Source organism: Cannabis sativa, chromosome X (assembly GCF_029168945.1).
Source record: "Cannabis sativa cultivar Pink pepper isolate KNU-18-1 chromosome X, ASM2916894v1, whole genome shotgun sequence".
In the NCBI taxonomy this organism is placed as follows: domain Eukaryota; kingdom Viridiplantae; phylum Streptophyta; class Magnoliopsida; order Rosales; family Cannabaceae; genus Cannabis; species Cannabis sativa.
The window spans coordinates 77,957,980-77,981,944 of record NC_083610.1 but is presented as its reverse complement, the minus strand read 5'-3'; the positions used below and the strand labels follow the sequence as shown (position 1 = coordinate 77,981,944).

General features: G+C 42.8%; 2 non-coding genes across 2 annotated transcripts; one reads left to right on the top strand and one right to left on the bottom strand.

Annotated features, from left to right (window-relative positions):
- Positions 1-7,600: 7,600 nt before the first annotated feature.
- On the top strand, positions 7,601-7,707 carry LOC115703267 (small nucleolar RNA R71). Its single transcript, XR_004009045.1, has one exon. It is a non-coding gene; the product is annotated as a small nucleolar RNA R71 (small nucleolar RNA).
- Positions 7,708-19,247: 11,540 nt separating this feature from the next.
- Positions 19,248-19,354, bottom strand: LOC115703358 (small nucleolar RNA R71). The gene has a single exon (XR_004009130.1). It is a non-coding gene; the product is annotated as a small nucleolar RNA R71 (small nucleolar RNA).
- Between the last annotated feature and the right edge of the window lie 4,611 nt (positions 19,355-23,965).

Sequence of the window (23,965 nt, the reverse complement as noted above, 5' to 3'; positions counted from 1 at the left end):
ATGTTCATGAATAAATTATATTACCTTCTGTTGCCCCTGATTTTGCCCAAAATACGTGGACCAACCGTATGATGACACGTAGATGGAAGGAGTTTTAGCGTTTGAATAAATCAGTTAAGTCTTCTTAAGGGCATGATTACCTTAGGCATGCCTCCCGAAGAAGGCATGTAAGTCTCGCATGCTCCCGAAGAGCAAGATTGCAACAAAGCACCTCCGGGAGGTGTCAGATCCTATCTGAACAGTCATCTCGCATTTAATGCCGCATGGGAGGAGGCGTATTGAAACTGACATACGTAATAAAGTCTGACGGCACAACCCCCACTCTGCACCTACTAGGCTATGATCAATAAAGTTTAGTGACGGCTACTCTGTGAGGAATCACATCAGTCAAAGAGGATGAAGGACTGCACTCATAAAATCCCTACAGAACCTAGGGATTAGACCAAGCATTACCTATGATATATTCATTGGGAATGTGTGACTTTACTGATAGTTACAGAAATACATGTACCTTAATTCTAGGGATCACCCCACAAAAACACTATAAATACCCCCCCAAAACTCATTAAAGAGGGGTCGAGAATTTTGGGTTTCATAAGAACTAGAAGAGTAAAAATCCACCAAGAACATTCTCTGTAATAAATACTATCATAAATACACAGACTCGTGTACTAAGGCTCATTAACGCCCCAACCACGTAAAAATCTCTCTCTTAATTCCTTATAGCTCTCTAAATTATTATTATTATATTGGTTGCCAAAAAACTCGGTCAACATTTTGGTGCTTTCATTGAGAGCTGAAGGAAGCGTCTGAAAGTCGACAGTGCATTACAACAAAACAACAATGGTGGAGAGTCGAAGCACACGTCAACCTCGCCCTCTTCAAGATGCTCAAGATCCAAACGATGAGGACGTGGCTTCAAGAGCGACTGTGGGTCCCGAGGAAGAAGAAGGAACCCCTAATGACGATTACGAAGGAAACTTCGATGAGTACGCCTACGACGAAGGCAGCTACTCAGAGTTGGTACTCTTAAGGCAAAAGGTTGTCGATCATGAAGCTGAAATCGCAGCCCAAAAAGAGCAAAACCAAAAGATGCAAGAGGTGATGCTGGCCATGCAAAAAGCCATGGAGGCAGCAAGAATCCACGTGCATCCTAAAGCCATCCCTGCTGGACTTGGAAAGGAACCAGAGGAATCCTCGCCAAGTACCCAAAAGCAGAAGTCTAGGGAACCAAGCCCTATAAGGTATCCCGCCGAAGGGAACCACAAGAAAAACCCTACTTCCACTCCTAGGAAAAAGAAAAAGGTGCAGGATCCGCGAAAGGTCCGCTCAGATTTCCCGAAAGGGAAAGGTCCGCAAAGGGGCAAACTCCAAAAAGGGAGTCTTGGCCCTCACGATCGAGAGGACCGAAAGAGCGTTTCCATGCACCAAGAGCCCGGAGGGAGAGGAAGAAGGGGCCAGAAATGCCCTCCCATTGATTTGAGAAATCAGATTAACGGGAACCAAGGTGATCTCCGGGATCACCTAGACCAAAAGAAATACGGACCCGCGGTCTCCAGGGGAACATTAAACGAAAGAATCATGGCAGAACTTGCCATACTCCGAAAAGACATCGCCCGAGTCTCCCGGAGACAGAAAGGCGACGACTCCGATTCTGATTGTGAGGACCGGGAGCCGTGTGCTAAACACATCTTAGAAGCAGAGCTCCCCAAAAACTTTAAGATGCCCGAAATGGCAGCTTACACCGCGAACTCTGATCCAAGCGATCACTTGTCACGGTTCAACCGGGTTATGACAGTCATGAGGGTCAGCAATGACGCCAAGTGTTTGTGCTTCCCACTTACTCTAAGCGGATCCGCAGAAGAGTGGTTCAAAAAACTGAAACTAGGATCCGTAGACTACTGGAATAAGTTGCAAACCAGCTTCCGGAGACAATTTGTCGCCGCAAGAAAAGTCAATCTGGAGGTCAGCGCCTTGACTAACATCAAGCAGCTGCCTACGGAGACACTGAAAAATTTCATAAAGAGGTTTAGGGAAGAAGCCTCCAAAACCAAGAAAGTAGATGACAGACAACAGCTTGCTCTTCTTCAAGCAGGCATCCGTACAAGGACTCCATTCTGGAACGATTTACAACAAGAAGGAGCTTCAAACCTTCAAGACTTCCAGAAGAGAGTCCATAAATACATTAACCTGGAAGAGGACCAAATAGTTGCCTATGGAGGGTACTATCCCACCGGGATCGCAGGATATGTGCCCGGAGCCCAGCTCTCAGGCACTGTGCCCGCAGCAGCTCCCCCGATGAGCGGCATACAGTTTTCTGCTACTCCCAGATGTAGCCAAGGCCAGGCCTTGGCCCCCGCATCTTCCCATTTTGGAAATCCCTCAGGAATAAATGGGCAAGCCCCCTTGCACTCCGCTCCGACTGCAAGTTTAGTCGGTCCTTCCCAGGGCTCAAGGAGTAAAAGGTCATCCAAGGGCAGCACCCGGACGGAGGATAAGCGACAGAAAAGGGGGTACACTCCCCAATATACCCAGTACACGGAGTTAACGGACTCCCAAGAACGTGTATATTTTGCTACTAAGCAAAATACGCATTACCGGAGACCGCCTCCCCTGTACAAAGACAGCTCCCGGAGGGATCCCAATAAGAGATGCGAGTACCACAATGACATTGGGCACAGCACCAATGAATGCAAAAATCTCAAGGACGGGATTGAGAACTTGATCCGATTGGGACACCTCTACGAGTGGATCAAAAACCGGTTGCCCCATCTCAACCCAGGTCAGGCAGCTGGAGCTTTGCCACAAGAAGCACCAGGGGGTGCAGCAGGAGTATTGGCTTCAGTTGTTCCCCCCGGAGATGCCCAGCATATTCCCATCCTGCCATCTAGACCAAACGGGAAGTGGCTATGATCTCGGGTGGACCCCACATCGGAGGAACTAACCGCAAAGAGCTCAAACGGTACGCAGGGGCCGTGAAACACGATCAAGTTTGGGAAGTTACTCAACTCCGAGCTCAAAGGCCTCGGCTAATGGATCAGCCCATTACCTTCACGGAAGAAGACGCTAAAACAGTGCTTTTCCTCACCATGACCCGTTGGTCATGGAGACCCCCATTGCCAATAAGATCGTGGCCAGAATTCTGATCGACAATGGGACTTCCGTGAACCTACTATTCAAGGAGGCCTTCACTGCAATAGGCCTAACGGACCGAGACCTATCACCAAGTGGTTCCCAACTCATAGGGTTCAATGGAACACTGCTTATCCCTATGGGAAAAGTGAGGCTCCCAGTCACCTTGTGCCCGGACACACCCCAGAGCACTTTCAAGTACTGCACATTTGTGGTGGTGGACTGCCGAACCGCTTATAACGCGATTCTCGGCCGACCGACCTTGGTGGACTTTGGTGCAGTCACGTCAATACGGCACTTATGCCTGAAATTCTGTTGCTATATTTTTAAACGCTACGCAAGTATACGCAACCAAGTAGTAAATCTCACACAGGTGAGGTCGATCCCACAGGGAATTGGATTAAGTACCACTAAATTATACTTATGATTCTATTCGGTAAATCAAAAGCAATTACGGTTTAAAAACAGTAAAATTTGAAAGAAATTCAGAAAACTTAATAACACAATTTAAAGTTAAACAAGATGAGACAATAGGGAGGAGAATCCTGTTGTTGTTTACCCAAATCGTTAATGATTAATTACTATCCTATTCTTGGGGTGAATGACAGATTATAAAATAACCTAGCTCCTTTCAGATCTTCTAGATTCTAAATCACATGTTATCTAATTAATTCCTTAACTAAACTAACATGAAATCAGCATTAAGCAATAATCTACTCGTCACATAAGACATGTGAATACTTTCGTTTCACATAGAACATTGATTATCTTAATTTTAGCATTCTCAATTCTCACTTTTCAGATTTTGAATTGAGATCATAGAGCATGCACAAGGTGATCAATCTTAAACATGAAATTAAACACAAATTAAGATAATTTCACACACAAGAATGGAGGAATGGTAATTAAACATTAACTAGGCAAAATATTAAACAACAATCATCATCCTCCCTAAATGGGAAATTTAGTTCAGAAACAAATCCATAACCATTCCTATAGCAATATTCAACATAAATAAATTAAAGAGGAATAAAGAAAAGAACTGTTTGAGGATGAATTCTGGATCTTCACTTGAATCTCTACGCTCTTCCTGCCGCTCTCAGCTGTATTTTAGGGTTTCTGATCGCTCTCCCTGACTTCCAATCGCAGTTTTCTATTTATACTTGAAATTTAGGGTTCGATGGACGAAAATACCCCTGGTCCGTACGGGATCTCGCCGCGGCCAAGCTTCCTCTCGCCGCGGCGAGAATTTGCCAATTTTAGGTGCTTTCTGTTTCTCGTAACTCGCCGCGGCGAGCCTCTTCATCGCCGCGGCCAGATATGGAAAAACTCAAAAATTAAGTTTTTCTTCGGCTCAGCACGTCTTTCAACGAATTTCTGCACCCGAGACCTCTTTTATTCCAAAGAACCTGAAAACATAGAAAACAAGCGTAATTCCGTCCCAACACAGCTAAAAACGCACATAAATTAGATCCAAAACATAGGCTAAAAATAGCCTAACAAACTCCCCCAAACTGACTCTTTACTCGTCCTCGAGTAAACTAGGACTAAACTAAAAACAAACTGACAATGATAGCTAAACTTTCCAACAATTCAATTGTTACCACCACCTGCACAACTTCAATCTATCAGTAACCAGAATTTCAACTTGCCAACTCTAAGAACTAAGTTGAATGTGCAATTTACAAGTAAGTAATTCATACAAACATAAAACATCGCAATTGCCATCAATATCACAACTGTTCTAAACTTTCCAACATCCTACTAACACATGATCAATAATTTTGAACGACATACCTCTCTCCACTAATGTTGACAAATTTCTATTTGGAATCAATAGGTCTTTTTCGGTTAACATCGCATGGCTTAGGTACATGGGTAGGTGAGAAGTCATTTAGGCTATACTATACCATAAGCACTATTAACCAAACAAGCTTAGACATTTATTTTGCTTTCTTTCCATATATCCCAAAAACAGAAATAAGAGATTGCAATTTTTCTTATGTGTGTACCTCATAATTTTCTTAACTTTTTTTTTTCAAGAAGACACATTTTTTTTCTTTTTTTTTTCTTTCTTCTTTTTTCATAGGCACAACACACAATAGTATTGTTTTTTTTTTCAATCTCTCATTCCTACACTTTATTTTTCCACTTACAGCAGTTATCCCCCCAAACTTGCTTCAAGGCTCATGGCATAATAAGTTACGTTCAGGGTGAAAAGAATTTAAGATACGAATTCAGCTCAGTTAAGTGGTGAAAAATTTTTAAAACAGGCTAAGGCTCAACTTTGGGTATACTATGGTAAAAATTTTTTTTTTTAGGTAGGCTTGAAAGGCTCAATCGTTCCAAAGAAAACTTGCCTAAATCACTTTCCAAACAAAAAAATCAAGGATTTCGCTTCAAGAGAGTATGTCAAACAAATTCTATTTCATATACAATCAATCATTCCACAAACCAAATAGAACAGAAGTGATACGTGAGAATAGCAAATGTTTTAAATCTACATGAATCACTTCCTAGCACACATCCAATTTAATTCAAACAGTTGCAAGTCAAGCACACAGTTATGTTTCAATCCATTGCACAAGTGAATAACAACAATTCAATCCATCTTTCAATTTAGCTATCACGCAAGACTAAAAAAAAAACTAAAACAAACTAAACTAAAACAAATAAACGCGAAAAAAAATAAATTAAGTTTCCCCCCCCCCCCCCCAAACTAAAATGCACATTGTCCCCAATGTGTGAAAATAAACCAGGGTGAGAGAAACTTACCTGAGCCCCTTAAAAGGGATCAAGTCCACCCTTTGCATTCAAAAGAGCCCTCGCACTAAATGAAGAAAATTTACCACCAATAGTGTTGATTTCAGAGTTTTGCACAAGAGTAAGCTCACCTTCAGAACTACCACACATCAATCTTTTCCAACGACGCTGAATCGTTCGAAGTCGCTCTTTAGGCTTTGCTTTCTTCTTATCAGTTTTAACAAAAGAACCCTTCACCACCTCAATCTTGCAACAGGTAGGAATGTCAGTTGGGGCAAAAACATTAAAATTGACCTCTTCATCTTGGACTCGCAACTTTAACTCCCCCTTTTGAACATCTATTAATGCTCGACCCGTGGCCAAGAATGGTCTTCCCAAAATAATGGGAATAGTTGAATCTTCCTCCATATCAAGAATTAAGAAATCAGCAGGGAAGATAAACTTACCAACCTTCACCAGTACATCTTCAATTATGCCACGAGGATGAGTTAGAGAACGATCCGCTAGTTGTAGAGTCACTGTTGTGGGCTTTGCTTTTCCCAATCCTAGCCTTTTGAAGACGGACAACGGCATTAGATTAATGCTTGCTCCCGCATCACATAGAGCTTTAGTTTCCACCGAACCCCCTATAGAGCATGGAATATTGAAACTACCCGGATCTTTAAGCTTGGGCGGTAGTTTCTTTTGCAAAATGGCGCTACACTCCTCAGTTAATGCCACTGTTTCATAGTCCTCCATTTTTCGCTTCTTAGACAATATCTCCTTCATGAACTTCACATAACGGGGCATTTGTTCCAAGGCTTCAGCAAAAGGAATGTTGATGTGTAGTCTTTTGAAGACCTCTAGAAATTTTGTAAACTGCTTGTCTAGATTGGTCTTTCGGAGTCTCTGAGGATAAGGTATCTTCACATGATGATCAATACTGATTGGTGGAGACTGTTGTGGTGGTGCAGGGCTATCAGTAGTTTTCTTTTCTATTGATGTTGGAGTTGGTGCTGATTGATCTTTAACTTCTTCATTGAATGGTTGTACCACATCAGGCCCATCATAATTCTTTCCACTCCTCAAGGAAATTGCTTTACATTGCTCTTTTCCTTTTGCCTCACTAGTGCTAGCTGAATTTCCTTGAGCTTGGTTTGCCACTTGAGTAGCCAATTGTTCCATTTGAGTTTCTAGAGTTTTAATAGAGGCTCTAGTTTCCATCATGAATTGGAGCAATAAATCAGCTTGGATGTTGGAGCCACTAGGACTTTGTTGTTGGTTTTGTTGGGGCTGATTTCTCTGCTGGTAGAACCCCTGTTGGTTGTGCCCATAATTATTATTTTGGGAGTAGTTCCCAATGGCTTTTGCTTGATCCATTGGCAAATTATCCACATCTGCCTGACACTCTGAAAAGTGATGGTTGCCTCCACATATCTCACAAATAACTTGGGCTTGTTTAGCTTGCCCTGCAATGATTTTAGTCAATGCCTCAACCTGAGCTGTTAACTTTGTGATGGCATCAACCTCTAGCACACCAGCTACTTTCTTAGTTTGACTCCTTTCAGTTGGCCACTGCTGGTTGTTTAGAGCCATCTCCTCCAATAGATCATATGCCTCATTAGCACTCTTTCTCATAAAAGCTCCGCCAGCTGCTGCATCTATTAGAGTTCTAGTATTACCAACCAACCCGTTGTAGAAGTTGTGAACCAGCATCCACTTCTCTATACCATGATGGGGACACCTCCTGATCAGATCTTTAAACCTCTCCCAAGCCTCATAGAGAGATTCATTATCTTGTTGGCAGAAATTGTTGATTTCTCCTCTTAGCTTTGCAGACTTAGCTGGAGGAAAGAACTTTGACAAGAATTTTGTTGCCAGATCATTCCATGTAGCAATAGAATTCGGTGGCAAAGAATTCAACCAACTCTTGGCTCGTTCTCTGAGCGAGAATGGAAACAACCTTAATCTAATGGCATCGTCGCTAACTCCATTAACTTTAAAAGTTTCACAAAGTTCCATGAAGTTAGAGAGATGCAAATTAGGATCTTCAGAAGGGAGACCACCAAACTGAACTGAAGACTGCACCATTTGAAGGATGGCAGGTTTGATCTCGAAGTTGTTTGCATCCACTGCCGGTGGCCTAATACATGACTGTACTCCCGTCAGAGTAGGGAGAATGTAATCTCTCAAGCTACGGCCATTAGCTTGATCTTCCACAGCGCCTCCATTATTACCATTATTACGCCCATTGTTCCCAACATTATTGTTCACATTGGCAGCCATGATTTCTGATGTTTCAGCGATTCTTGAAACTCTTTCTTGCCTCTTGTTCTTTCGATTCTTCCTGCAAGTTTTCTCAATTTCAGGATCAACTGGTAATATGACTGATTGTCCTTGACGGCGCATGCACTTAGGATTCCTGAAATAAATCACGAAAATATTGCAAGAAAAAGGTTAGAAAAATCAGCAAGAGAAAATATACCAAAGTAGAAGTTAGTATAATTTTATGTAATATTAATCTTTAACAATTCCCCGGCAACGGCGCCAAAAACTTGTTGCTATATTTTTAAACGCTACGCAAGTATACGCAACCAAGTAGTAAATCTCACACAGGTGAGGTCGATCCCACAGGGAATTGGATTAAGTACCACTAAATTATACTTATGATTCTATTCGGTAAATCAAAAGCAATTACGGTTTAAAAACAGTAAAATTTGAAAGAAATTCAGAAAACTTAATAACACAATTTAAAGTTAAACAAGATGAGACAATAGGGAGGAGAATCCTGTTGTTGTTTACCCAAATCGTTAATGATTAATTACTATCCTATTCTTGGGGTGAATGACAGATTATAAAATAACCTAGCTCCTTTCAGATCTTCTAGATTCTAAATCACATGTTATCTAATTAATTCCTTAACTAAACTAACATGAAATCAGCATTAAGCAATAATCTACTCGTCACATAAGACATGTGAATACTTTCGTTTCACATAGAACATTGATTATCTTAATTTTAGCATTCTCAATTCTCACTTTTCAGATTTTGAATTGAGATCATAGAGCATGCACAAGGTGATCAATCTTAAACATGAAATTAAACACAAATTAAGATAATTTCACACACAAGAATGGAGGAATGGTAATTAAACATTAACTAGGCAAAATATTAAACAACAATCATCATCCTCCCTAAATGGGAAATTTAGTTCAGAAACAAATCCATAACCATTCCTATAGCAATATTCAACATAAATAAATTAAAGAGGAATAAAGAAAAGAACTGTTTGAGGATGAATTCTGGATCTTCACTTGAATCTCTACGCTCTTCCTGCCGCTCTCAGCTGTATTTTAGGGTTTCTGATCGCTCTCCCTGACTTCCAATCGCAGTTTTCTATTTATACTTGAAATTTAGGGTTCGATGGACGAAAATACCCCTGGTCCGTACGGGATCTCGCCGCGGCCAAGCTTCCTCTCGCCGCGGCGAGAATTTGCCAATTTTAGGTGCTTTCTGTTTCTCGTAACTCGCCGCGGCGAGCCTCTTCATCGCCGCGGCCAGATATGGAAAAACTCAAAAATTAAGTTTTTCTTCGGCTCAGCACGTCTTTCAACGAATTTCTGCACCCGAGACCTCTTTTATTCCAAAGAACCTGAAAACATAGAAAACAAGCGTAATTCCGTCCCAACACAGCTAAAAACGCACATAAATTAGATCCAAAACATAGGCTAAAAATAGCCTAACAAATTCCCAACCCAGGAAGCTGGGGTAGGGAATGTGAGGGGAAACCAAAGGGAGACTAGGCAGTGTTATAACGTCGTCGCCCACCTACCCGTGTTGATGGTCCGAGAAATTAGTGAGCCAGAAATGGCGGAAGAAGATGAGTTGGATCCCCGTGTGGGATCCGAAAAAGTTGTAGAACCAATGGAGGACGTCGAGAAAGTATCGGTGTGCGACCTCGACTCCACCAAAATCCTCCGGCTAGGAAAGAGCCTAGAACTCGAGGAAAAAGAACAAATAATAAAGACATTGAGGGGTGCCATTGACGTTTTCGCATGGTGCCAAGAAGACATGACTTGCATAAGTCTCCACGTCATCAGCCATGTCCTCAATGTCAACCCGGACATGCCACTGGTCCAACAGAAGCGACGTCCCCTCGACTCAGTAAAGGCTGAAGCCTTAGAGAAAGAGGTGGACAAACTACCAAAGAGTGACATGATTCGAGATGTCTATTACCCGGAATGGCTGGCCAATCCGGTCATGTGCCGAAGCCTAACAAAACCTGGCGGGTTTGTATAGATTTCACTGATCTAAACAAAGCTTGCCCAAAGGATTGTTTCCCTTTGGCCAGGATCGACCAGATGGTGGACGCCACATCCGGATTCAAACTACTGTCCTTCATGAACGCGCACGCCAGTTACAACCAAATTAAAATGCACGTAGCAGATAAGTGTGCACTAGCTTCAGGACAGATAAGGGGGTATACTGCTACCTAGTCATGCCTTTCGGACTGAAAAACGCTGGCGCAACTTATAAAAGAATGGTGAACCGAATGTTCAAGGGCCTCCTAGGGCGAAATATGGAGGTGTACGTAGACGACATTCTAGTCAAGTCAAAAGCATGCACTAGCCACGCGGACGACTTAGAAGAATGCTTCGAAGTGGTCCGGAGGTACGGAATGAAACTCAACCCCAAGAAGTGCACTTTCGGGGTTAAGTCAGGAAAGTTTCTGGGCTTCATCGTTAGTCAGAGGGGAATTGAGGCAAACCCAGAAAAAATTCAAGCTCTCCTGAGCATGCCATCCCCAAAGAAACCCAAAGATGTGCAGAGCCTAACCGGAAAGGTTGCTGCCCTTAGCCGTTTTATCTCCCGGTCCACAGACAAGTGAATTTCTTTCTTCAACATCTTGAAGAAGTGTCAGAAATTTGAGTGGTCCGACGAGTGCGAGGAGGCATTCAAAAAACTGAAAGAACACATGGCCAAACCTCCGATCCTGTCAAAGCCCGTTCTCGGAGAGGACTTGTTCCTATATTTGGCCGTCTCCGAGCATGCGGTGAGCGCAGCCTTAGTCTGGGAAGAGGAGAAAACTCAGCATCCCGTGTACTATGTCAGCAAGCGAATGATAAAAGCGGAGACGCGATATCCAATCATTGAAAAACTAGTTTTTTGCCTCCTAATGGCCTCGAGAAAGCTGAGACCCTACTTCCAGGCTTACCTAATCAAGGTGCTGACCAACCACCCACTCCGGCAAGTCCTACAAAAGCCAGAGGCATCCGGAAGGCTCCTCAAATGGGCAATGGAATTGAGCCAATTTGACCTACACTACATTCCCCGCATTTCCATAAAGGGGCAAGAGTTAGCAGACTTCATCACAGAGTGCAATGAAGTCGAAGCTACTGCGAACATACCCACACCATCAGTCCCAACGTGGAAAGTATTTGTAGACAGAGCCTCCAACGAGAATGGATCCGGAGCGGGGGTCGCAATGATATCTCCAAGCGGACTTTGACTCCAAGCAGCCCTACGATTCGACTTCTCAGGTTCAAACAATAAGGCCGAATATGAAGCCTTGATAGCAGGGTTAAGGCTAGCAAAGACTGTGGGGGCTAAAAGAGTAGAAGTCTACAGCGATTCCCAACTGGTAGTGAACAGGTGTCGGGAGAGTATCAGACGCACGGAGAAAGAATGACTGCGTATGTGGCGATAGTCCGGGAATTGCTCCACGAGTTCGCGGACTATAAAGTGGAAAGAATCCCTAGAGAAAATAATGCTCACGCGGACTGTCTGGCTAAGTTACCTTCAGACAGTGAAATTGAGAAACTGGGGGTAGTACCTGTGGAACGCTTGGCAGAGCCAAGTATCAAAATAAAAGAGGTCATAACAACGGTTGGGCAAGAACCCAGCTGGATGGTCCCCATCATTGAATACATAACAAAAGGTGAGTTGTCCCAAGAAAGGGTACTGCCCAGAAAGATTCAGTACCAGGCTCACCGTTATGTGATGATGGACAAAATTCTCTACCGAAGAGGACTCAACATGCCTTATTTAAGGTGTGTATCATACCCTGAAGCTAAGAAAATTATACTAGAGGTCCACGAAGGGTTCTGTGGAGATCATACAGGAGGACCAAGTCTCTCAAAGAAAATATTGAGACAAGGGTACTTCTGGCCAACAATGAAAAAAGATTGCATAGACTACGTCCAGAAATGTGATTCGTGCCAAAGGTTCGCGAACATACCGAGAGCTCCTCCCAAAGAAATTACCCTGATGTCTAGTCCCTGGCCCTTCGCGGTCTGGGGGATAGATCTTATCAGGTCCCTGCCAACAGGAAAGGGAGGGGTAAATTATGCAATAGTAGCAGTAGACTACTTTACCAAATGGACGGAGGCTGAGCCAATAAAGACTATAACTGCTAAAAAAGCACTAGACTTTGTTATTAAAAACATAGTATGTCGATATGGCTTGCCTCACAAAATAGTCTCTGACAACGGAAAGCAATTCGATTGCAAAGAGTTCACTGACTTCTGCAACCAACACGGAGTCATTAAAAGCTTCTCCGCAGTGGCAAGACCGCAAACGAACGGACAAGCAGAAGCAGTCAACAAAATCCTAAAGGTCACCCTAAAGAAAAAGCTGCTGGCCTGCAAAAACAATTGGCCTGAAGAATTGTCAAGAGTGTTATGGGCCTACCGGACGACCCCAAGAACTACGACCGGCCACTCGCCATTCTCAATGGCGTACGGTTGTGAAGCAATGGTCCCAGTATAAACGTTATTCCCGTCCCATAGGAGAACGACTTATGATCCAGCTACGAACCAAACTTTGTTATAGGAAGCGCTGGATCAGGTTGAAGAGCTCCGGGACGAGTCTCAAATACGGATGGCAGCTTATCAAAAGAAGGTGACTAAATATTTTAACTCCAAAGTTAATAACAGAAAATTCACTATTGGGGATATGGTCTTAAGAAAAGTCTTCCCAGCCATTCAAGAACCCGGAGTGGGGGTACTTGGGCCAAATTGGGAAGGGCCATATGAAATCGAGGATGAAATCGGCTCCGGAACCTATAAGCTAAAAATGATGGACGGAACCATTGTGCCAAGGGCCTGGAACGCCGATCATCTCCGAAAGTATTACCAATAGTCCAAATATATTAACTTAGGCTTTGTCTAAAGAATTTGTACCGTCAAAATGTATGCAGCCTCTAAATTTTGAATAAAACTGAGTGCCTTAAAAACAAAGTTTTCATGCCACTCAAGGGGGTACTAAGGCATACCACACGGACAGATGTAAAACAGGCCGAAAGTAAAAACAAACTCAAAGAGAATATGCATCAAAGTGATCATATACATATAAAATATCCTGACCCAAAGGGCAGGTAAAAAAAATATAATAATACAAAGGGCCTAGGGACAGGCCATAATAATTGTCTCCCCTTAGAAAATAAAACAGCTACATAATTAAGATTGTCTTGAAGAAAAGAAAAATAGCTGTAAATAAAAAAAAAAAAGAAATAATCATGATGAAATGAGCTGGACTCAGCGGCTTTGTCAATACGAGGAGGAAGGCGAGGGCCCCGACGTGCTTCAAGCATAGCATCAAGCTTCTTCTTCTTCTCCCGGGATTTGGCAAGAGCCTCCTCAGGCTTGGGATAGAAGTCGAGTTTGATGCTCTGGCCGTTCGACTGCCACGCCATGTAGACGCCATCAGCAAAGCGTTTGGCACAGTGCTTACAGGAGATAGGGGTTAGGAGTTCTTCTCTTTTGGCCTTTTTCAAGGCCTGATCCTTGAAGTCCCTCAACTCCTTCACCTCCACGGTCAGGTTACCTGGTGCAATTCCTCTAAGGACTTTACCTTGGCAGCCATCTCGTCCATGGCTTCCCTGACCTCCCGAAGCTCACGCATAGCCTTGGCGACGGCCTCACCCTCCGCCTTCAGTGCCTCCCGATGCCTCACCTCCAGCTCAGCCTCCCTCTGTTTGGCCTTCTCTTGGAGCTTCGCCTCCGCTTGGGCTTCCCTCTGTTTGGCCTCCTCCCTGAGCTTCGCCTCCGCGAGGGCCTCCCTTCGATCAACCTCCTCCTGGATCGCCCGCCTTTCAGCAGACAGGTCGCACAGGATCCTCACAGCCTCGTCTATGCCCCCAAATTCGCACATGATGAAACCATGATTAACTATGGTCTTGGAAAGGCGGCTGGTCTCCGCAGTAATCTGAAAAAGGAGACAAGAGTAAGATCGAATGCCTTGGACAAAATATCAAGGGAAGAGATAAACCGCAAGTACATACCGCAGCCATGGCGTTGCTGATGTCTTGAACCTGGTAAACGGAGTTCAAGGATGCACATGCGGCATATCGCTTAGGCGGGAACTGAGTCAGATGGGAGACATACTCGCTGGTCATCTCCGAGGCAAAGGGAGCCAAGTTGGGCCCGAGGAAGCGATTGAACCAATCCGTCAGCGGATCCATGTTCAGATCCCAGGGATTCCAAAAGGCCTCCTCGTTCAGAGTGTTTTGCTGCTCCTCCCGTAAGATTCTCTTAAAGGCCTCCACCTCAGCATGCCCCCGGCTGTACTCGTCGAGGGCGTAATTGTATTGGCCACCCGGAGATTCTGCGTCTCCTCATCACCCGGGATCGGAGTCAACACTATGCCGTGAGGCACAGTGTATTCCTCCGCCTCGGAAGGAATCCCAGAGTCATGGTTGGGGGCCGGAGTGTCCACCCTACGGGGCCGCTTAGAAGGCTCCTCCTCCACCATCTTGCCCTTGCGCTTGCGCTCGAGGGCAGTCAGATCTGCTTCTTCACCTTCTTCAACTTTCTCAACTCCCTCCTCCTCGTCCACCAACACAATGGTGCCCGAAGGGGCATTGGAAGAGGACCTCCTGGGAGTGACCAACTGAGAAGCATCTGGAGGTGGGGAAGCATCGGGAGTGTGGGCTCCAGCAAGAGTGGCTAAGAGTTCATCCATGGGTCTGACTGCTGCAACAAGAAAATAAGTCAAGTGTTAGAGCATTCATGAAAACAGTATACACTTAACAAAAAACAGCAAAGCTAGTCCTACCCTAACTCTCTAATTCGGCCCTAGCAAAGTCCCGAATCATGGCACTGGCTTCATCATCTCCGAGAAAGCTGTCCGAGAAAAGGAACCAACTAGAGGATAAATGGGCTGAATGGTCCAAGGGAATGGGCACCGGGGGCCCAGAACCCATCCGGGACCGACATAAATAATTGCCTAAGTGGGAGAAATAATACTCCTTGGCATGATTCCCCCACTGAGTGGAAGACATCCTAAACCTATGGAGACGTTCATTGAACCCTATAGGCCTAAGGTTGGTATACTCACGGACGGGAGGAACATAGTGTATTGTTAAAGGGGACTTACCGGAACCTGAAGTGCTGGCATCGGGAGCCCCAGTATTTGGCACTGGGACCACGGGCTTGGGTCTAGGGGTCCTCCGCTCCACCGGAGCTCCAATACGAAGGGCCCTTCCGGCGGTCGCCTGGGCCTTAATATAAGCAAGCTCCTGTTTCCTCTTGAAGAGGTACTTTTGGTACTTGTCCTCTGCCATGGCAATGATTTCACCCCAGAGCACCTTCTCCGCAGCCGGAGCCCTCACGTTCGGGCAGATGACTTTAGAAAGATTGTAGTCATCCACTGACTGGTGCCCCATGATCAACTTGGCCTGCCGACAGTGCACTGTCATGACTAACTCCCCGACATCAAGGGCCTTCTTGTCGTATGTGGCGAAGGTCTTGGCCTGTTGAAGAAATATTTGAGTAGGTTCGGTCCACATATAAGGGGGGATCCTAACCCACTCCGTGAAAAGCTCTGGATGGTCCATGGCCTGGAAACCGGAGGAGAAGAAGAAGCGGTGACGGTATTCCTTCACGTGCTTCTGCTGGTTGTAGGGGACTGGGCCCTCATTTAAAGGATGGGCCCAGAGGCCGTAAAAACCGTCTTTAAGTTTATCTCCCTTTTTAGGGATAGAAACAAGTTCATAAAAATATAAAATTTTTGCCGAACTGGGCGAGCCCCAGCTCCGGGCAGCATAAAAAATGAACAAGCCTGAAAGCAGGCGGTGAGCTTGGGAAATAAGTTGATATGGCGCAAGGCCGACAAATACAAGGAAATTAATGAAATAATCTTGGAGAGGGAGCATGGCCCCGACCATGAGATGTGTCTGGCTCCAGGCTTCGAAACCCCCATAGTTGTGGTTGGGCGTCTCCTCGTCCCGGGGCAGCCGGTGGTAGGTCCCGGAGGTGGAAGGCTTGATGCCTGCCACAACCACAATATGCTCCAGCTGATGGGCGCAGGTCAGGGTAGAATGAAGCTCAGCTGCTTCCCACCCGTTGGCACGGGACTTGTGCCCTTCTTGGGCCACGGGACCCTTCATGACCTCCTCCAGGGTGGCCACACGCTTCTCTCCCTTCTTTGATGACTTAGAACCGGATGCTGAAGAAGACATTTTTGGTTCTGAAAAAGATTGAAAAATCCAGCAGTCACGCCCCAAACCAAACCCTATTTCAAAAAGGGAATGGGGATCCCCTAACCGCTAGAAAGAGGCCCCCTCCGGACACTTGCCAAAAAAGAAAGCCCCAAAAGTTTTCCCTTGACAAGAGTCAGGTGCAAGAATCCCACAGATGGTGACATTACGAAAAAGTAAGGAGAGAAAAGGAAAAAATGGGTAAAATCGAGAAGACGAAGTCTGCTCTAAACTCTAAAGTGTCATTACGCGGGACGAAGATGATTCCTCAACAAAAACATGATGAAAAGAAGTGATCTAAATGCAAAAGAGGAGGAATCTAACGCGCTGTGCAGAAACTCAAACAAAAATTCCCAGAAAGTTCAACATCCAACCCAGAAAACATAAACGAACAGTAAAGCATGCTATATGAACAAACAGTGAAATAGTGTACAAGGTACGAGGAACTTACATAAAGTATGGAAGCTGGATGTTGATATTGGTCGCCGGTAAAAGGTTAACTGGCAACGGCGAAGGAATAAGAGCAGGAAATCTATGGTGTTTGAGGTTTCTTTTCTCTTTGGAAAACTTTGAGAAAATTTGGTGAAATGCTGAAAGTAACCAAATGAAGTAAGAAGGTTGGCTTTTATAGGCCAAAACATGTGTGAGACAGCTGTGATCAGCAACCATCAAACGACTGGGATAGCAATCGATTCGAATTCCATAAATCCAACGGTTGGATTAAATCGTCATCAAGATGGTGGAAATGTTTGAGGACCCGTCTGACACCCATTTAATGCGCCGTATCAATAAATGGACAAGAAACTTATCGACGCCTGCAAAAACCGAATAACTGCAGTAATGATGGTCATTAATACACCACCACGCGCCCAAAGCACGTGCCAGGAAGCTGATAAGGCAACCGGAGGCATCTAAGCAAGCCTTGTTCACTTCATAACTAAATGTTAGGTTATAATTAGCCTATGTTTCGGGTCTTTAAAGTTAGCATTATCTCGTATATTGGTGTCTTTTGGAGCAGTTTTACGCTTGATTTTCATTATTTCAGGTTCCCGGGGTGTTAAAGTTCGAATTCAGTCAAATGGCGAAAAACTGGGACAAACTTGGAAAAAATTGGAAAATTCGGCTCCAGACGCATCAGTAGTCGCGACCTCCAGAGAGCCAGGTCGCGATCCTTTTTCCTGGTCGCGACCCTCGTCGCGACTTCGAGAATTGGCAGAAACTCGGTTTTTCGAGTTTTGCCTGTAGTCGCGACCAGCTTAAATGCTAGTCGCGACTTGGTACGGAAATCGCAGATTTGACCTAATTTCGATTTTTATCTCAATTGGAGGCACACTTCTCATCCCTATATAAGGAATACGACACTGAAGGTCAAAAGAAGCAGAAATAGACCTAAATAGTGGATGCAAGTGGAGAGGAAGCTATCTTGAAGACCCGGAGCGATATCACCTTCTAGTTTCTTTCTTTTACCCTTAATTTCTTCTTTATGTTTGTTTTTGTTTCTGAATTAATCATGGATGTTTTTAGAGTTATTATGAACTAAATTTCCCAATAAGGGAGGATGATGAATGTTGTTTAAGTTTATGCCTAGTTAATAAATAATTGCCATTCCTTCATCTTATGTGTGAATACTATCTATATTTGTGTTCAATTCCATGTGCAAGCTTGATCACCTTTTACATGTTTAATGATCTCAATTCGAGAAAAGTGAGAATTGAGAATGCTAAAATTTGGATAGTCTAGGTTTTGATGTGAAACGAAAGTATTTACATAGCCTCAGTGACGAATAGATTATTGCTTAATGCTGATTTTGTGTTGATTTAATTAAGAAGTTAATTAGAGAACATATTATTTAGAACCTAAAAGATCTGAAAAGAGTTAGGTTAATTCATAATCTGTCATTCACATTGAGATAAGGATAGCAATTAGGTATTAACATTGGTAGCTTATCAACAGGATTCACCTCCCTAATCTCTCATCTTGATTAATCTTCATTTATTTTCTCTTTAATTTTCTGAGTTATTTATTTTCAAATTGCAAACTTATTATTTTACCAAATAGAATCATAAGTATAGTTTAGTAGTACTTAATCCAATTCCCTGTGGTTCGACCTCACTTGCGTGAGATACTACTTGATTGCGTATACTTGCGTAATAAACATAAAAATTCATAACAAGTTTTTGGCGCCGTTGCCGGGGAATTGTTTAAAGGTTAATAGTACACAAAATTATACTAACTTCTACTTTGGTATATTTTCTCTTGCTGATTTTTCTAACCTTTTTCTTGCAAAATTTTCTTGATCTATTTCAGGAATCCTAAGTGTATGCGCCGTCAAGGACAAGCAGTCATATTACCAGTTGATCCTGAAATCGAGAAAACTTGTAGGAGAAACCGAAAGAACAAAAGGCAAGAAGGAGTTTCAGCAACTGCTGAAACTTCAGAAATCATGGCTGCTAATGTGAATGCTAATGCTGCGAACAATGGAGGTAATAACGGTAATAATGGTGGCGCCGTGGAAGATCAAGCTAATGGCCGTAGCTTGACAGATTACATTCTCCCTACTCTGACGGGAGTGCAGTCATGTATCAGGCCACCGGCAGTGGATGCGAACAACTTTGAGATTAAATCTGCTATACTTCAAATGGTGCAGTCTTCAGTTCAATTTGGTGGCCTCCCTTCTGAAGATCCTAATCTGCATCTCTCTAACTTCATGGAACTTTGTGAAACTTTTAAAGTTAATGGAGTCAGTGATGATACCATTCCACTGAGACTGTTCCCATTCTCGCTCAGAGAACGAGCCAAGAGTTGGTTAAACTCCTTGCAACCCAACTCTATTGCCACCTGGAATGATCTGGCAACAAAATTCTTGTCAAAGTTCTTTCCTCCAGCAAAGTCTGCAAAGCTGAGAGGAGAAATCAACAACTTCTGCCAACTAGATAATGAATCTCTCCATGAGGCTTGGGAGAGGTTTAAAGATTTGATCAGAAAGTGCCCTTATCATGCTATAGAGAAGTGGATGCTGGTCCACAACTTCTACAACGGGTTCGTTGGTAACACTAGAACTCTAATAGATGCAGCAACTGGTGGAGCCTTTATGAGAAAGAGTGCTAATGAGGCTTATGATCTATTGGAGGAGATGACTCTAAACAATCAGCAGTGGCCAACTGAAAGGAGTCAATCTAAGAAGGTAGCTGGTGTGTTAGAGGTTGATGCCATCACAAAGTTGACAGCTCAGGTTGAGGCATTGACAAAGCTAATGGCAGGGCAAGCTAAACAAGCCCAAATTGTTTGTGAGATATGTGGAGGAAATCATCACTTTTCAGAGTGTCAAGCAGATGTGGATGATTTGCCAATGGATGAAGCTAAAGCCATTGGAAATTTTTCGCAGAATAACAACAACAATTATGGGTTCAACCAGGGTAATAACCGAAGAAACAGTGGGTTCTATCAGCAACAAAATCAGAACCAGAATCAGAACCAATAGTTTAATCAGCAACAAGCCTCTGGTGGAAATTCTAGTTTGCAAACAGATTTACTGCTTCAATTCATGACTGAAACTAGATCTTCAATCAAAGACCTGCAGACTCAGATGGGCCAACTAGCAACCCGTCCTCAAGGAAATTTGTCTAGCACAACTGAAGTAAACTCCAAAGAAAACTGCAAAGCAATTACCCTGAGAAGCGGTAAAAATTATGATGGTCCTGAACTGCCACAACCAGCTGATGGAGAAAAGGAGAATGAAGCTCAACCAAAGCCAACCCCAACGCCAACATCAGAGAAGGCTACTGATAGCCCAACACAACCACAACAGTCCCCACCAATTGGCATTGATCACCATGCGAAAATACCCTATCCTCAGAGGCTCAGAAAATCAAGTCTAGACAAGCAGTTCACCAAATTCCTAGAAGTCTTCAAAAGACTTCACATTAACATTCCCTTTGCTGAAGCTTTAGAGCAGATGCCAAGTTATGTGAAGTTTATGAAGGAAATTTTGTCAAAAAAGAGAAAGATGGAGGATTATGAGACAGTGGCTCTAATTGAAGAGTGCAGCGCCATTCTACAGAAGAAACTCCCTCCCAAATTCAGAGATCTAGGGAGTTTCACTATTCCTTGTACTATCGGGAGAATTGAAGGAATAAATGCACTATGTGACTTGGGAGCCAGCATTAACTTGATGCCTCTATCAGTGTTTAAAAGATTGCAGTTGGGTGAAGCAAAGCCAACCACGGTAACTCTCCAATTGGCGGATCGATCACTAGCTCATCCTAGAGGAGTCATTGAGGATGTGTTAGTAAAAGTTGACAAGTTCATCTTTCCAGCTAATTTCATTGTTCTGGATATTGAAGAAGATAGAAATGTCCCAATCATTCTTGGGAGACCATTCTTGGCAACTGGCCAAGCCTTGATTGATGTTCAGAAGGGTGAATTAAAGCTGAGAGTCCAAGGAGAAGAAGTGGTCTTTAATGTGCTAAAGGCTATGACATACCCAAAGGCAATTGATAATTGTTTCTTCATTGATTTGATTGATGAAATTGTGGGTGAGAAAAAGCTGCTAGATGATCCTCTTGAACTAAGTTTAATTGAAGAAGAATTGACGGAGCAAGAAGGACAAGAGGTCATGGGTTAGGTGAAGTGGCTTGATTTTTATGGGCCCTTGAAAAAAAGGTATTTTGAGGAATTGGGAGCAGTTCCAAAAGAACTAATGCCATCTACTGAAAAGCCTCCAGAACTTGAATTGAAGGTGCTTCCTAGTCACTTGAGGTATGAGTTTCTGGGCCAAGATAAAAAGCTGCCAGTTATTGTTTCAGCTTCTCTTTCTGATGTGGAAACTGATAGACTACTGAGGGTACTGTTGGAAATTATTTTACCAGGATCTTAGATCTACTCACAAGTATGTTGATTAACACCCTAAATATGAACTTTCTAAAACGATGAAATAAACACATATAAAGTTTAGGAAACCTTACATTGGGTGCAGCGGAATAATATGACTCCTTCCGTTTAGATATCTAGCCCTTGATTCCTTTCTGTAGCAGAGCATTATCAATATCTGAACCTGGATCTCTTTCTCTGAATCTTTGATGCTGAAACCTCCTTCTTGCTGAAAGTCTTTCTTCACGATCTTCCTCACTATGATTGAGGTATCACTTGCTGTGTGTGGGCACTACTCATACACTAAGTATTTCGAAATCTCAAGAGGGAAGAGAAAGAAGAAGTGGCAGCTAAAGATAGTGAGAGAGAAAGGCTCAGGTTTTTCTCTGAAGGAAAAATAGAAAATTTAAGTGTAATTTTCCTGAAGCCTTCACTATCTATTTATAGCATTCCACTAGGGTTAGGTTTGAATTATTTGGCATTAAAATAATGAAAATATCAGAGGAAAAACCCTACAAAAGTGGCCGGCCATGCAAGGTGGAATTGGGCCTCCTTTTTTGCAATTTTGCAGTTTTATCTTTTCTGCATCTGATTTTCTCAAAAACGCCAATTTTCTAATTCAACCATTTAAATGCCAATTCTAACTATTTAATAACTATAAATAATTATTAAATAATATTGTCATTTATCATATTTATTAATTGAACCATACAAAGTATCATAATTAACAAATATGCCCCTAAAACTCTTTCTTTACAATTTCGCCCTTACTTAGTGAAAAAATTCACAAATAGACATAGTCTAATTTGAGAATTATAATTGATTAATCAAAATCAATTACATGAGTCTTACAAGCAATATTATCTCAACTAGTGGGGGGACCATGGGTCTATATAACCGAGCTTCCAATAAGTAGATCAAGAATTTAGCACTAAAATTCACTAACTTATTAATTCTTCGTTGAATCCACGCATAGAACTTAGAATTGCACTCTCAGTATATAGAATGCTCTATATGTTCCACCATATAGACACATCATTAGTTATCCATTGTTATAATCCTAATGTGATCAATGATCCTCTATATGAATGATCTACACTGTAAAGGGATTAAATTACCGTTACACCCTACAATGTATTTATTCCTTAAAACACTTGACCCCGTATAAATGATATTTCAACTTATGTGAAATGAGTACTCCACCATTTATGTTCGTTTGGTCAAGCTCGAAGGAGATCATCCTTTGCTTACTATTCGCCAGATAGAAGCTATAGATTCCATGTTTATGTTAGCGCTCCCACTCAATTGCACTACCGTGTTCCCAAAATGTATGTATCACCCTGACCTAAAAGTAGGCTTAACTAACAAATCAAAGAACACGAATAGCCTTTCAAGATTGAGCCTAATCATAACAGGATTAAGAACATTTGATCTAGGATCAACTAGGCGATATTGACTTGAATAGATATTACGGTAAGTTTAATAAATCTAAGTCAAAGTTCAATATCGGTCCCTTTCGATGCATACTCCATGCATCCAACCTGAGCTTTACTTTAACCAATGCTCTGGAAAGAACATAGCACTTCTCCAAATGCAAGTAAACTCTGTTGTAGATTATCATATCAGTAAAACCCTGTGTCTGATAAATCTAGGAAACTTTATTCACATAGTCATGTTTACTTTCCAATGTGTTGACGGCACAATAAACAGGATCAAGTATGCGAAAAGGGTTTCAGATGAATTTATACATTATGTACATATAATCATGAAATAAATCATGTGAACCATGCAACATTAAATGTTATTTCTGATCTATATTAATAAGTAAATCTGATTATATTGAAATGAGTTTTATTTAGGGCATAAAACCCAACAGGTACTCCGAGCTCATAACAAGGCTATCGCTTGGACACTAGGTGATGTCAAAGGAATCAGTCCTTCAACGGTGATGCACCGAATTCTCATGGAAGACAATGCCAAGCCAACAATCGACGCTCAATGAAGACTCAATCCACCCATGAAAGAAGTTGTCAGAAAAGAAGTAGTCAAGTGGTTGGATGCTGGAGTTGCCTATCCCATTTCAGATAATAAGTGCGTTAGCCTGGTGCAAGTAGTTCCAAAGAAAGGTGGAATGACTGTGATCAAGAATGAAAAGAATGAGTTGATTCCTACAAGAACAGTCACTGGTTGGAGAATTTGCATCGATTACAGGAAACTCAATAAAGCAACACGGAAAGATCACTTCCCTTTGCCCTTCATTGATCAAATGCTAGACAGATTGGCGGGGCAAGAATATTACTGCTTTCTTGATGGCTACTCTGGATACCACCAGATAGCTATAGCACTTGAAGATCAGGAGAAGACTACTTTCACATGTCCCTACGGTACCTTTGCTTTCAGAAGAATGCCATTCGGTTTGTGTAACGCCCCTGCTACTTTTCAAAGGTGTATGATGGCTATCTTTTCTGACTTGATTGAATCTTGTATTGAAATCTTTATGGATGATTTCTCGGTTTTTGGTTCCTCCTTCGATCATTGTCTGGAAAATCTGGAAAAAGTGCTAACTAGGTGCGAGAAGTCTAACTTGGTGCTAAACTGGGAGAAGTGCCACTTTATGGTAACAGAAGGAATTGTTCTTGGGCACAAAATTTCAAAGGCAGGAATTGAGGTGGATAAGGCTAAAGTTTCAACAATAGAGAATTTGCCACCTCTAGTTTCTGTAAAAGGAGTGAGGAGTTTCCTAGG